The sequence below is a fragment of the Lissotriton helveticus genome, chromosome 2_2 (genome assembly GCF_964261635.1).
Source record: "Lissotriton helveticus chromosome 2_2, aLisHel1.1, whole genome shotgun sequence".
NCBI lineage: Eukaryota > Metazoa > Chordata > Amphibia > Caudata > Salamandridae > Lissotriton > Lissotriton helveticus.
The window spans coordinates 229,482,644-229,497,869 of record NC_136060.1 but is presented as its reverse complement, the minus strand read 5'-3'; positions in this window follow the sequence as shown (position 1 = coordinate 229,497,869).

Sequence of the window (15,226 nt, the reverse complement as noted above, 5' to 3'; positions counted from 1 at the left end):
ATTGAGAGTACCTGGCAAGCAAACAGTCCTTCACAAATGTTACAAATGTTACAGTACCACCACAACAGAATAAGGGAAGAAAAGGAACAAGAAAAGAAACGAGTAAAAGACACAAAAATGAAGGTACTGGTTGCACAGACGGCACCAGCAAACACGGACCCCAAAGGTAATGTGGGGGCCAACAAAGGTACTTGCAACTACTGCAAGCAACCAGGCCATTTTGTGAGGGAATGCCCAGTCCTGAAACATAACATAGCGACAGGAAAGACAAAAGAACGCCCTCACACTCCCAGACCAGGTAACACTCAGCAGCCTCAGACCATTACCCCTCCACAGGTTCAGACGCCTGCTGCTGCTGCCACACAGATGTACCAGTACGCACAGTCAGATTACCCCGAGTTTGAACCATATGCATGAGACAGCATAGAGAGAGAAAGTGACTTGCCCCTTATCCCAGTTCCAGTGGATCAGAAAGGTCCATATGTACAAGCTCACTTACTGGGAGAAGACAGAAAATTCCTCATAGACACGGGGCGAGTAGGACTACCATAAGTCATAAGGAAGTCCCAGAGGTTCCTCTCTCTGGCTCACATAATATATCTCTGGGCTTTTCAGGAAAACCGATCATAAACAAAGTGTCTGAACAAGTCTCGTTAGGAGTAGGTCCTCTGACACGTACTACTGATCTAGTCCTTACGGAAACGTGCCCAGAGAATTTACTAGGAATCAAGACACTCAAAGAACTAGGAGCAGTAATATGCTGTTCACCGGAAGGAGTCAAATTGTTTCTACGAGATTTCAAAGGACATTTCACAGTCAAAGAATTCGACCCCAGACTAAATGACATCCCACAACATTTGTGGGCAAAAAGCTCGACTGATGTCGGATACATGGATATCACCCCACATCAAGTCACACTCAAGGAGGGTGTAGTCCTACCCCGTATACGACAATATAAGATTCCACCCGAGGCTGAACAAGCCTTACTCAAGATAATCCAAGAACTCATAGAACATGGAGTGGTGATAGAGACGGATTCAAATGTTTGCAATTCTCCAGTTCTTCCAGTCCTCAAAAGGACTGACCCTCAGGCACCCCGGTCTACCGACTGGTGGTTGATCTTCGAGAACTGAACAAATGTGTGATCCCACAATATCCAGTGGTCCCATATATTTCCTCACTACTGACTGCCATAGACCCCGAAGCTGCATTTTTCACAGTCATCGACTTGAAGAATGCGTTTTTCAGCATTCCTATACATCCCGACAGTCAATATCTATTCGGATTCAGTTTAAAAGGACGAAGTTTCAGGTTCACTAGAGCTCCCCAAGGCTATACAGAAAGTCCAGCATCTACAGCCAAGCACTAAAAAGACAACTTGACAGTATCAATATGCCTACCAACACAGCATTAATACAGTATGTAGATGACATTCTCATCACAGCAAGGACAGAACCAGACTGTGAAAAAGCATCTCTCACAGTTCTACACTTCCTGACAGACAAAGGTCACAAGGTGTCTCCCTCAAAATTGCAGTTCTGCGCACAGCAAGTGGCTTACTTAGGACAGTTGCTGTCCAAGGAGGGTAGGCAACTGACACAAGAACGAATCCAATTGATCTCGACAATTTCACAGCCAAAGTCACAAAAAGAAGTGCGTGCATTCATTGGTCTTACTTCGTATTGCAGACAATGGATCCCTCAGTATGCCCACATAGTTAAGCCACTCATACAGTTAACTACAGTGGAAGCAGCCACTCATACAACTCTCCCTTGGACATCAGAACACTCCCAAGCATTTGAAGCTCTGAAACTAGCTCTGTGTCAAGCACCAGTTTTGGCCACCCCGAATTACAGCAAGCATTTTACCCTGTTCGTGACAGAACGTGACGGAACAGCACTATCTGTCCTCACACAAGACCAAGCAGGAAGAAATAGACCCTGTGCTTATTTCTCTAGCACATTGGACCCCGTAGCACAGCTTTGCCAGCATGTCTGAAATCCGTTGCGGCTACAGCCCTGGCCATAAGACAAAGCGATTCAATAGTGTTAGGACATCCCCTGATAGTACAAGTGCCACACTGGTGGAAGTCCTTCTAAACAGAACGCAGACTCAACACCTGACTGTAGCAAGACTGACAGGATACGAACTAACGCTCTTTCAGCCACACATAGAGATTAGACGGTGCAACATATTGAACCCCGCTACCCTTTTGCCCTCAAGCTCAGGTGACACGACACAACATGACTGTGTGGAGATGATCGATGTAGTGACAAAACCAAGACAAGACCTAACAGATGTTGCACTCCCAGATCCTGATGTAACACTTTATGTGGATGGATCGTGCACGAGGACAAGCGCTGGAGAGTTAGTGGCAGCCTATGCAGTAACAACGGACTGTAAAATTATAGAGACCCAAAGAATAGACATCCTGTCAGCCCAAGCAGCAGAGCTCATCGCCCTGACACAGGCCTGCATATGGGCAAAACAATTGAAAGTGAACATCTACACCGATTCCCAATATGCATTTGGTGTAGTTCATAATTTTGGAGTGTTGTGGCGACAAAGAGGTTTTCTTACCTCACATGGGGCCAAAATACAACATGGTCCCCTGATTCAAGCCTTACTAGATGCCATACACCTGCCTACAGCCATAGCTATTCTGAAGTGCAAAGCACATACCAAAGCTACAGACACTATATCTAAAGGAAATGACTTAGCGGACCGGACTGCTAAACAGACAGCCCAGAATCCAGCGAATACCACAGACTCTCAGTTACCCACACAGACTGTCACTATGATAGTGAGGGACCCCTTGAAAGATGTGCAAGACAAACAGACACATGCCACCGCAGATGAAATAAAGAAATGGACTGAACAAGGAGGGGTCCAGACTGATCAGGGTTGGATGACCAAAAACCGAACAGTGTGGTTTCTCCCTGACTCCATGGTACAAGTCATAATTGACACAGTCCATAGCCCCGCCCACCTAGGCGAGAAAGGTATGCTGGATAGTTTACGGAACATCTGGTTTAACAAACACCTAAGAGCTGCAGCCAAACAAAAGGTAAAAACTTGTATGATATGTTGCCAATTTAACCCTGGTAAAGGAGTACCAGTAGAACAGGGTGGATTCCAGCCTCCTGATCATCCTTTCGAAGTCCTCCAAATGGATTATATCCAGATGGACAGATGTAGAGGGTACAAATATGTACTGGTGGTAGTGTGTACACTGACACGATGGACTGAAGCATACCCCGTCCCAGACTATGGTGCCCAGACAACCGCTAAGCAACTAGTGAGATAATTCTTCCCCAGGTATGGGTTACCAAGGGTCATCTATTCAGACAATGGACAGCCTTTCTCTTCCAAACTAATGGAGGCTGTTTCTCTACTACTGGGATATTCCTGGAGATTTCATTGTGTCCGACACCCTCAAGCAGTGGGCCTGGTAGAGCGACACAACCAGACCTTGAAAACGAAACTAGCCAAAGTATGTGCAGAAAAAGGGATAGACTGGGTCACTGCCCTCCCGGTCGCTCTCTTTTACATGCGGATGGTGGCACATTCCCGGACGGGACTGTCCCCTTTCGAAATAACATTCGGGAGACCTCCTAACATCTGGGGTGTCCCTTCTCCTAGGAAACTGACTGAAATTGATTCTAACATGTTGACAGATTACCTGGCCTCCTTGATGGCTGCACTCCAATCTTGTCGTTCGCAGGTTGCAGCAGCTTTTCCAGACCACACAACGCCTGAGGAACACTCCATAAAGCCCGGAGATTGGATACTTGTACGGAACTTCGATCGTACCAGCCCCCTGGAGAAAAGGTGGACGGCTCCGAAATTAGTACTCTTGACCACGAGGACGGCCGTCCAAGTAGAAGGACGCAAGGGATGGTTCCACGCTAGCCACTGCAGAAAATTTTTTGGACCAACACCAACAGACACTGTGCCCTGTTCAACGGCTATAAACGCCCCGGATATAATTTCCCCACTTCCAGAACTCACTCCTCAACAGGAATACAGATCGCGGCTGCGATCTCACCAAAAATAGACTAAAGACATTACACCTGATCGTAACGCACCGGTAGCTAATTAAGCCCAGGAACAAGCTCTTGGTGAAGCGGCTGCTGGGAGACGTTTTGATCTCGTGTACAGAGACATTTTGATATTAAATTCATAGACAAAATGAGGAGAAATGAGATGATGCGCAAATGGAAAAAGACTAATTATGTAAAATTACTGCATAACAGGTTCTCGATTTTCCTACTGATAATGTTACTTGTTTGCTGTGTAGCAGCTTGTCTGGGTTGGATCTTATGTACAGTTTTCCCTCCGCATTCTTCCACACTTGTAAAGAATACCACTATGCATTCCCATGTTGATCTTCCCCCACACCTCGAGGACAGAAGAAAGGAGTTTATAAATAATACCTTCATTTCCACACTCCATAAACACCAACTCATAGTCAACAAGACGAACTGTTGGGTTTGTGGCTTGATGCCACATTCCGTACATAAGGGAATGCCCTTTTTCTCTCTCCCGTTTGGTTATTCAGGGTCCGCCTATGCATTAGCCATGATATTTTCTGCCTCAGTCAGAAACATCCCCCCGACAAAATTGAAAAACGAGAGTAATTGGAACGAAGTAAAGACTAAAATAGTAAAGGCTGTTTCTAAAATGGTGGATCTTACTGTAACCTGGGGGAGGGCCGAAGATCACGAAAATATCAGTTACTCTCAGTTCCATGACATTGCTTCCTTCAGGTAAATGTTTTCCGCCGATCAAAGACGGACAGATCAAGGAGGTTGGGTAGTACCGCAAAACGGCCGGTTTTGCATAAGGGGGAAAGGAAAAGGGGAAGTAATGGGGAACAGCGAGTGTGATAGGACATATACACTACCCGCTCCTGATTTTCCGACCATAGTAACTGCCCCAAACACCTATTTCATCTGTGGACCCCATGCGCGCACTTGGTTGCCTCAAGGCTGGTCTGGAAAGTGCTACATCGCATTCCTTTTACCACCGACTTACACCGCCCCTGCCGATTACCACCTGATTGACCCTCTGACCCAAGTTAGAAGACAGCAAAGGGGGGTCATAGATGCAGAAGATACTGCAGGACAAGAAGCTGGAGACTTCTTTAAAGGTCTTCTCCCTTTCTGGGGACCTATGGCAAATAGTCACCACATCCGGCAACTAACCCGTGTAGTTCAGGCCGCCATAGACGAAACAACTGGCGCCTTATATAACATTACAGCTGAGGTAGCTGCAGACAGGCTCATGACACTGCAGCACCGTATAGTTTTATATGTCCTGTTAGCCGACCGTGGTGGTGTGTGTAAGGTAATAGGGTCCAGTTGTTGTGTATTTATTCCAGAATACGCCCCATCAGTTTATTCTGCTATCTCCCGCCTCCATGTGCTATCCGATAAGTTGGATATGGACACCGGCACATGGTCCCTGACCGGCTGGTTGTGGGACCTCCTGTCCACCTGGGGGTGGAAGGCATTAACAGTCCTGGGCCTAGTTTTAGCCACTATTTTCCCCTGCTGCCTCTGTGTCCAGTGTGGCCCCGCCCTTTGTGGACTGTGTGCCACTTCCTGTACTCCTCGTCCACGAAACAGAGGAAAGAAAAATGACAAGATCATGTTGCAAGAACAAGTATACGACCTAATGAATATAGAAATTGATTAAGAATTTCTGTAATAGGGTTTCTATGGGACAAGGAGGGAATGTGGAAGTTGACTAAAAACTCCCTTTTCGCCTGGTGTCCCATCATGCACCCTATTCACCCTAACACCGACCAGGCAAGCCGATTTTCCTACTTCAAGCACAGATCCTGTTATACCCCCTCTTGCCTATTTTTGTCTTCGTTGTACTGGCACATGCAAAGAAAATAATGGCCAGCCATCGTGTATCTTACGGGTTTCCGTCCCGTTCGATATTTTCCCTTAGACCAGAACGGAGTCAGTTAAGATGGTTGGCTCGCCAAAACCCCCCCTCTCCAACTCTGTCACAGAACGAGCAGCTCTCGCTCGTCAATGATCTCTCAGCTTGCGGGGGCAGCCACGGGTTGGGTCAACAATCAAGGGAAAACCTGATCATGCACATGAGACAGCCATGAAGAAGAATAGTTAACCACAGCCCATTCTCCTTCCTCCCAGCTATACCATTGTGAGACATCACCGCCCTTGTGTAAGAAGTAAAGAACGCACAATGCCTCGTCCTCTTTACCTTTCCGACAGAAACGACCCTGTAACAATGCCTCGATTCTCTGTCCCCAGACACTAGTAACTCTGTAACTTGTCACCACAATCACTCCAATGCAATATGTTTGTCTATGTGTAAATGTAATCCAAGTTATTCTTTAAACGAGAACAAGCATACTATGTCTTCCGTATGATTACATCATGAATGATTGAATCAAGTCCGGGGGAACTCCTTCTTTTGATTGTACTCATAATGTATATAAGTGCTGTTATGTTCCAAGTAAAGCAGACTACTCCTGAACCCGCTTGGTGAAGGAGCTCTCCCTTAACTCGAGTTCTGGAATAAAACCCTTTCAACTCGAAGACCACGGACTCTGCTCCTCATTTTATGTATTACCATTTCTTGGTAATTATAGAAATTCCGACAGCGTAAATAATTAGTTTTTATTTACCCCTTGGACTTACCTTTAAGTCCCTTTGTGCAGTGTATTTCCAAGTGGCCTCCTTCTTCGTAGCACAGCAGCTACCAATGACCTAGCACCTGCTACCGGCCGAGTACGTCACACTCCCGAGAATCTGCTGGTGCAACATTGGGCCTGGCCTTGCTTCTTACCTAATTCCAGAAGGTTAACTTAGAAATCCAATTGTGTGATTTTAAGTGCACTTTTCTCTTTTCTCCCATTGACTACAATGGTGTGAAATTGCACACAAAAGTAATTCATTTTGCAAATTTGAAAAAGTCACATATTAAAAAGTACATACTTTAGAATGAAGTTCTTGGTCTAAAAAATTACATACAAATCTGTGTTATTTTTATAAATTTGTCTCAAATTTATTTGTGTGTATGTGTGTCTCATTTATTGCCTCTGTGAGTACAACTACCATCTCATAAGCCTAACTGCTCACCCACACTAACTCAAATAGAGTGTTAGTATTATCTAATTTTGCCTCTGTATACCAATCTGGGTCTCACTGGACTCTCTGCACAGTGTACCTCAATTTAGTACACTATAAAGAGAGCCAGCGTCCTAAAGTATAGAACAGTTGCTGCTTGAGTTCCTACTTTTATACCCTGGTGGGCTGGTTCTGGAAGGTGGGAGTAGAATTGAAGAGCATGGAATGTCCTGCAGCCCCTTCCCTGGCTCTAAGGTAGCACAAGTGACAATGCAGGGTTGTTTGTCCTTTTAGTTGATGGCAGGGCACAGGCTGTACAGTTGTAAATAGGGCTGTTCTCAGCTCCCTCCCCCATCCTGTCAGCACAAGTCTCATTCAGGCACACCTAATCCTTTGATTATGTGACTGTCTGGGAGGTATTCACAAAGTCTAATTGCTAGTTACACCCTGTCATGTGACCTAGGCCAGGCTATATCCACCAAAGGACCAAGGGGGGAAAATGCCAAATTTCTAAAAGTGCCATTTATCAAATTGTGATCAAAAACTTGACTTTACCATTAAATAGTGTGCTTTACCATAATTCCAAAGACACCAAACATAATTGCCCACATGCACAAAACTATTTTGGAGTCGCAAACAGTGCGAATCGGAAAATTCGTCCGTTTGCGATTCCAAAATCACTTTTTGGGATGCATGAAACATTTTTTCTTAAAACGCAATTTTTTGCATTTCCTAAAAATGCGATTGCATTTAAGGAATCGCATTTGTGCGATTCCTTAAATGCAATGCATGAATGTTTTCAAAATTGCGAATTCTGAAATAGGAGGTGCAAATTAACACGAGGTTGACCTTCGTGTTAATTTACGAAAACTTTCAAAAATGCTCAAATAAGCATTTTTGAAATTGTCATGTTACACACACACATGTCCTTTGGACATGTGTGTGTGAAACTTGCACTTAAAAAAACATTTCAAGGGTGCAGGGGGGGGTCCTTTGGACCCCCCCAGCACCCTTGGAATGCATCAACAAATTGCGATTCGTAAAAAAAAAAATGCAAAAAGGCATTGATTCCTATGGGCCTCTAGGCCCATAGGAATCAATGTAATGCCATTCCTTAATTGCGATTCGCAATTAAGGATTCGCAAATACCGAAAATTAAGAAATCCCAAAAACTTTTTGGATTTCTTGATGCATAGGATTTTGCAATTCCTAAATTGCGATTCCTTAATTTTCTCAATGAAGGAATCGCAAAATCCTACAATGATGCATGTGGCCGAATATACCTTCCAGCTCCCTATTAGAAATGACAGTCTATGAATTGTAAAAAAGGAATCCCCAATGATATCCTACGGGAAGGATAGGCCTCATTGTAGTAAAAAAATAATTTCGGAGATTTTTTTGCTACTAGGAAATGCAAAACTTACAAGTACATGTCTAACCTTTTAATTACACAGCACCCTGCCATCTGGGCTATCTAGAGTCTATCTTAGGGGTGAGGTATGTGTAACTAAAGGGTGGTTATGGCTTGGTAAGTGGTTTAAATGGCAAGTCAGCATGCCAAATTAAGACTGTATTCAGGTTGCAGTGGTAGACCTGAGACATGTTTTATGGTGCTATTTAAGAGGGAGGCACAATCAATGCTGCAGGCCCATTTTTCGCCTTTAATTTACAGGCCCTAGGTATATTGTATACCACTCTGCAAGGGAATTACAAGTACAATAAATATGCCAACTAGGTATGCTGTAATGTAACTATGTTTTAAGGGAGGAACATAAGCACTTTAGCACTGGTTAGCAGTGGTAAAGTGCAGAGAGTCGTAAGACCAACATAAATAGGTGCATCAAAAATGTATGAGGCAAGGAAAACGTTTGAGGAAGACCACCCTAAGGCTGACAGGTGTAACACTAGGTTTCTGAATGCAGCCAGATCAGGGTATCAACAATCAAACATTTATCTGTTATTACAGATGAAGTGGTGCTACCCAAATATCTAAGAACTCTTAGCAAGTGATAGTATCCCAAATTCTCAACTCTCGCATATAGCTCCAAGAATTAGGATTGCAATAATATCTGAAGGTAAGGGGAACAAATTACCACTGCACCGTGCCCAGATGACCCCTAAGAAACTGCAAACTTGAAGGACTGATAAAGACTCTAAAAAGACAGTGTTAACAGCAGAACAGCTCCAGTAACATCCTGAGCATCTAGTTTATCATTTTCTCAGATAATACTGATTGATATCACATTTTTTTCTTATAGGTTTCACTTTTGCTTGTACTGACTCTTCTCCGTGTCTGTGGAATCATTTCTGCACGTTTATCTTTAAGTCCATCTAAAATTGACTGCAACAAACCTCTGCACATACATAAAGCAGAGAGTGGTTAACGACTGTTGTGAGGTCACCCAGGGGAAAAGCTTGCTTCCTCTTTGATCTGCTGCCTCACCCAGGTCTTCAGAGGGTGCATCAGCAGCTTGTCAGACCCAAGGGACGCAAGGAAATGTAGATGCTCTCTGCTAACCACCATTTCTGATGTCACTGCTGCACTCTGCAGGACCACATTGAGAAGCAAAATAAAGCAGCGATGTCAAGTCATTGTCAGAGAGCTGCTATCATCCTGTGCAAGCTCTCCTCTCCCAATGTAAGAGCAGGAGCGGGGCTTTGCCTGCTGAAAGGATAGGAAGGCACATATGCTGGTGGTAGTTAGTGGTAGAAGGCAGGTATTTATTTTCAGTTTAGGCAGTGAGGGTGGCATTCAAAGCGGATGGTAGGAATGGGAAGCTGGAGGAGAGGTATTTTTTCCTGCTAGTGTGGAGGAGGGGACAGTGGTCTAAACAGTGGGTGCGGTGGGAAGTTGGCAGGAGAACTTTTTTTTCAAATATTTGAATTTGGGAAGGGAATGAGTTTTTCAGAGGGTGATAGGATGCATGATGTCACATATTTAGATATACATTTGGAGAGAATAGGTATCTCGAGGGTGTGTCACAGGAAGCAATTTTCTTTTCTGTTGTTCCTGCATGTTACGAATGGTGGCTCCCTATTAACCCTTAGCCTATGTGTATATTTTGGCTCCTGGGGTTACAATGTGAATTAAGGGGATGTTTTATACCTCAGAGATCTAGGTGACATCATAAACAATTAAAGATTCGCTCTCATTGTCTATTTGATATCACTCAGAAACTCTTAGTAAAAACATCCACACCATTTACTGTTACCCATCTATAATTATATAAATAATAATTGGGTAGATTTTAGAAATTATTGACTTCCTGAGATACGTTTCTGATGCTATCAATGCTGCCTTGAGTTGCAGTAAAATACTTCCTGCTTTCGGGTGTCCTGTAGGTAGAAAATCCCTTAAACAGTAGACTGACAAAGTCTGCAGCACTATAGCTGTTACCAAGTAAGATGTGCTGAATTACCTGCATGGGACAATGGATGTACACGTCTATCGGATCTCTTTGGTATAGTGCATACTGCATGGCTGGAGGGGACATGTAAAGGAACATAGAGCACGGCAGAGGGGATTGTGTCAGGCAGTCGCACTTCACTCTTTTTCCTGTGATGGTTTTGTTGAAACAGTAACACATTCCTACTTTTGTCACTGACTGCAAGAAAATAGTTGAAGCTTGACTTTGCGAACACAATAATGTTGACTTTGTGTGTCTGGATGCTGAGCAAATTCATACACTCCATATACAGCAATGATATTTAGTGTAGGAATCACTGCAGTATCCTGAGAACATGGTAGTTGTTCAACCATTGATTGCCAATGCCTTTGCATGCTGCTGAGTACTCCTGGACAGATGTTATGTTACATTTACCCTATCTGTCCACCAACTGTGAGATATGTCGGTGGTGAAAATAGATTAAAACATAATAAACCTCACAGATGGGAAGAGGAGCTTTAGGGAAAACAGGATGATGGGATCAGAAGGGGGAGAAGGGAAATAGGTGAGACGGGTCAGCCAGAGTCATCCATTGAAAAGAAACAACAATAAACTCTGTAAAGAATTGGTCCGTTTTGCACTTAAAACGTTACATTTTTTTCATATTGTTAGTTAACCATTCAACTGTTTTAAACAAAATTGTCATGGTTGCTCAGGACATTAACCGACCTCCACAGCCTTGAGTGTTTGTGGTATTTCATTCCCAATATGACAGTAAAGCTAACAACGTTTGACATGACTCAAAATTCCTATTTCTTTACGGACTCCAAACCCCATCATGCTCTCACTGGCCTTCTCAGTTTGATCAGTACTGGCTCTCCGTGCAGATCAAGGGTGGTCTCTCAAATATCATACTAAATAAAAAATAATGGTATTAGAGAAGCAACGTAAAGGCAGAGAACTTTACCGATCACAGATGTGTCGTGCGCAATAGCACTATATTTTGATGCAGAAGTAGGATAGATCAAGAGCCACTGATTATCGGAGTAATAAAAAATTATTCTGCACATTATTTGACTCAAAGAATAATGACGTTATTTAATGCCTTAGTCATGATTTAACAATACTGAACGAGTCATTTCAAATCCATTCCGTAGTGGGTCATTTTCTATAGTAGTCACATAAACAGTCCTTTCAATTTTCAATAACAGTTGGAATTTAAAGTTTTGAGGGACAGAAGTGGCATCTAGATTTTATTTGAGCTTTCATAGATAGTTTTTGAAGATAGCAAAAAGAGTAGAGGACAGCAAGGAACAGATACTAGTAGGTTAGGATGTCATAGTAAAAATTGGAGAGGCCTGTGTTTATGGAAACGTTAACTATTGATCTATTAAATTAGTGTCAGTCCTTATACCAAGGCCACATTTACAAACTAAGCATTTGCAATTAAATCCCTTTGGTCAATTGTGATATTTCTGAAGAGTACTTTGTTCACACATAGTACAAGGAGTTAGTTGGTGTAATAATTTCTCCTTGAAAATGCTGTTGTTTTTCTTTTCTTCGTTTTGTGTTTTGGGTATTCTAATAAAGCTTAGTAAACAATGAGTCTTTTGTCACCATCATTATGAGATGCTTTATCCGTATGATCGGCAATAAATTCTGAACAAAACCTTTCCACTTTCTCTTTTTCTTGTAATTGGGTCACATGCTTTAGAGTGATGACATTTTAGTTATTTTAAAGGAATTATCAGTCTGTCTTCATTCTCAGGTGACAGACTGACCCTCCTTAAACTGAGAATGTTCCTAGCAATACATACGTTATTGTCAGTCTGAAAAGTTTTGTTCTCTCCTCCATGTTCCTATTTGAATATATCACTGTCTGTTCATCTAATGGAAATGTATTTTTCTCATCCAAGCTCTCCTGTGTCATGTCTGCTATTGCCGTTTTGACAGTAGGTGTTTGGTTTCCTTTAAGTGACATTCCTTGAAGTATGTGGTTGTGACCAGTCCTGGACCTTCCTTTTAACCAAATCAAAAGTGGCGATGGTGCTATTGAGGATGATGATGGTGGTGCTTTTGAACAGAAGTGAGAAGAGGAAGAGGATCTACTGTCACTAGAATCTGAATAATACAGTATTGGTTTCTGCAAAGAATCGGTGTGAGCTGCTGAAGCCACTCATGCTCTCTGCATAAGTCAATGAAAATGGTGCCTATGCAGGTTTTCCTTGTCTTACATGTCGTATCCTCCCATGTGCATGTGCAGACTCTCTCTTCATGATGCAGCTCCTCAAGAAACTGCACTTAAAAGGAGGCAAAAGAATACGGACCATGCTTGCAGTGTGTCATCAGATGGTACTATGTCTGATATTCAGCCTTATATTGCTAATCAGATGCTGGAGTAAACTGTAGACAAATCAATCAAAGGTCTAATTCTTGTTAGTTTGAAGAGGTTGTTGCACCATATTAATAGTATTGCTCTGGGTAGCATTGTTTTCTACTGTCTGGATGTGTAAAAACCTTGTAGAATACAAGCAATTTGATTATATTAGAGCTCAGCCATTGTAAGCCTATTAGACCACATTGACTAACTATGAATTACAGGGTTGTGGCAGATGAATTCTCTTTTTCCTCAGTTCGAATGGGTTGAAACCTTATACATAGAGTGAATGTTTGGGGAGGCCATTGGCTCACTGAAGGATTCTGCCAGCAACTTTTCTGCATGATACTACACAATGCAATATTTACAGAACTATGGGGCATATTATCAAGCAGGGGATAGGCAATTATCGCCGCTTTAGGGGCCGTTTTCGGCCACTAAGCGGCAATAATTCTATCGCCCTATTAGCAAGCTGTCGCTAACTGATGTTAGCAACAGCTTTTAGGCGATAGCGAGCGGTTTGGGCCCGCTTTGCATGTCAGCGATGTTTATCGCTAATGACATGCAAAGTGGGCGTACTCAACCAGTTAGCGACTGAAAGCAGTCGCTAACGTCCCTATCGCCTATTAGCAAGGCAGGCGTAGCGATGGAAATATTCGCGCTAAGCGCGAATATCTCCAAATACTAACACCTGCCCAGACCAGTTCTTAACCATGTTATCCAATGGGAGGTGGATAACATGGCTAAGAGCATTGCGACGCTAATGCGTGAATATCGCTGTATTCTCAGCGTTATTCACGCATTTCTACGCTATCGCTGGATATTTTAGCACAATGGAGAAAAACGTTGCTATTAGCATGTTTTCTCCGCTAACTTACCCAGTGATAGGCAGCGATAAAAAAATGCGCTAAGGGCATTTTGCGATAAATATCGCTATTCCTTGGTAATATGCCCCAGAATTTTACATTCGGGAGTCTACCTGTCAGTCAAAGATTAGCATGGATTTCGGAAAAATTAGATTAGGTTTGGAAATTGACTCCAACATCAAAATCAAAAAATGTGCTAACAGCATCAGGGCATTAAAGGCTGGCACACTAAAAGCTTGCCTGCAAGATTATTTCTTATTACAAGAGGTTCACCTTGGTACACTCAATGCAGAACGATGATCTAAATCCAAAATTCCAGCAGATGAGTAGAGCAGTGGTAGTTGTTACTATTTTGGGAACGTAGGAGAGTTTGGGAAGTGTTAATCAAAGTACTGGAAGTTTCATATTGAATCTCTATCACAAGTTAGTGTCTATGTCCTTAAATCAAAAAAATGATTTGGCTGGATGGCTACATTTGTTGTTTGGAGTTTGAAATATTCTCAGAGGTAATACATTTTTCTTTAAACCAATCTTCCAGTGAAATATCATATAGGGTTGTAGTTTTATTTGATATCACAACCAAAAGTTTGGGATCCACATCAAGGGGTCTGTTTATAGAAATGTTTTATTGTTACCAAACTATGGTTTTGAAGTGTTTTTTTGCTCAAGTGACTAACATGCCAATTTCTGATTCTTGTACTTTTTAAATCCACAGTCATTGACGATGATTTTAGAGTTCTTTATCAATGCCTTCTGTATGGTTTTTAATGGCTGAATAATACTTAATTCCTCCAACATGTTCATAAATCCTGCGACTGGTGACTAGTATATCATGGACTAGTGTTTCCTTTTAAAGGTACTCCTGCACAATGAATTCATGGTCTGAGCAAATAAAATCATTTGACAATGCTACTGTTATTGCTGGTGAAAAGAAATCTAATCCTGAGACCACCACATATGAACCCTTCTATAGATTGTGGCAGTTAGCGACTCTGCGCTTTCCGCATGCTGCACATTAGTATTGTTTCATTTATTTTATTTACTTTATTTCATGCCTTTTTTTTAAGCTCGGACTTTACCTGAAGGTGTCAGAGCGCTGTACAATAGAACCAGTTATGTTACATTAGAGAAATGGTACAAAATAGAACGTCACAAAAATCAACTAGAGAGGTAGAGTAAAACCATATAGGTGATCAAAAAATATAAGACACAGCAATCAAGGGTGGGGGATAAATAAGAAGATGTTACACATTTACAATGGTGAACTAACTTCCTGGAGGGGTCTGAGAATGAGGATATTAGTTCTGAAAGTGTCTTTGAAAGAGAAGAGATTTGAGGTCAGCTTTAAAAATTCGGATGGAGGTGGTGGCACGGAGCAATGGTGGAAGCGAGTTCCAGATTCTCCCCGCATTACCTGAAAACGATTGAGCCATCGATCTTTCCTTTTTGAAGGAGGAGGGCTCAAGCAGAAACTTTTCCGCATTCCGA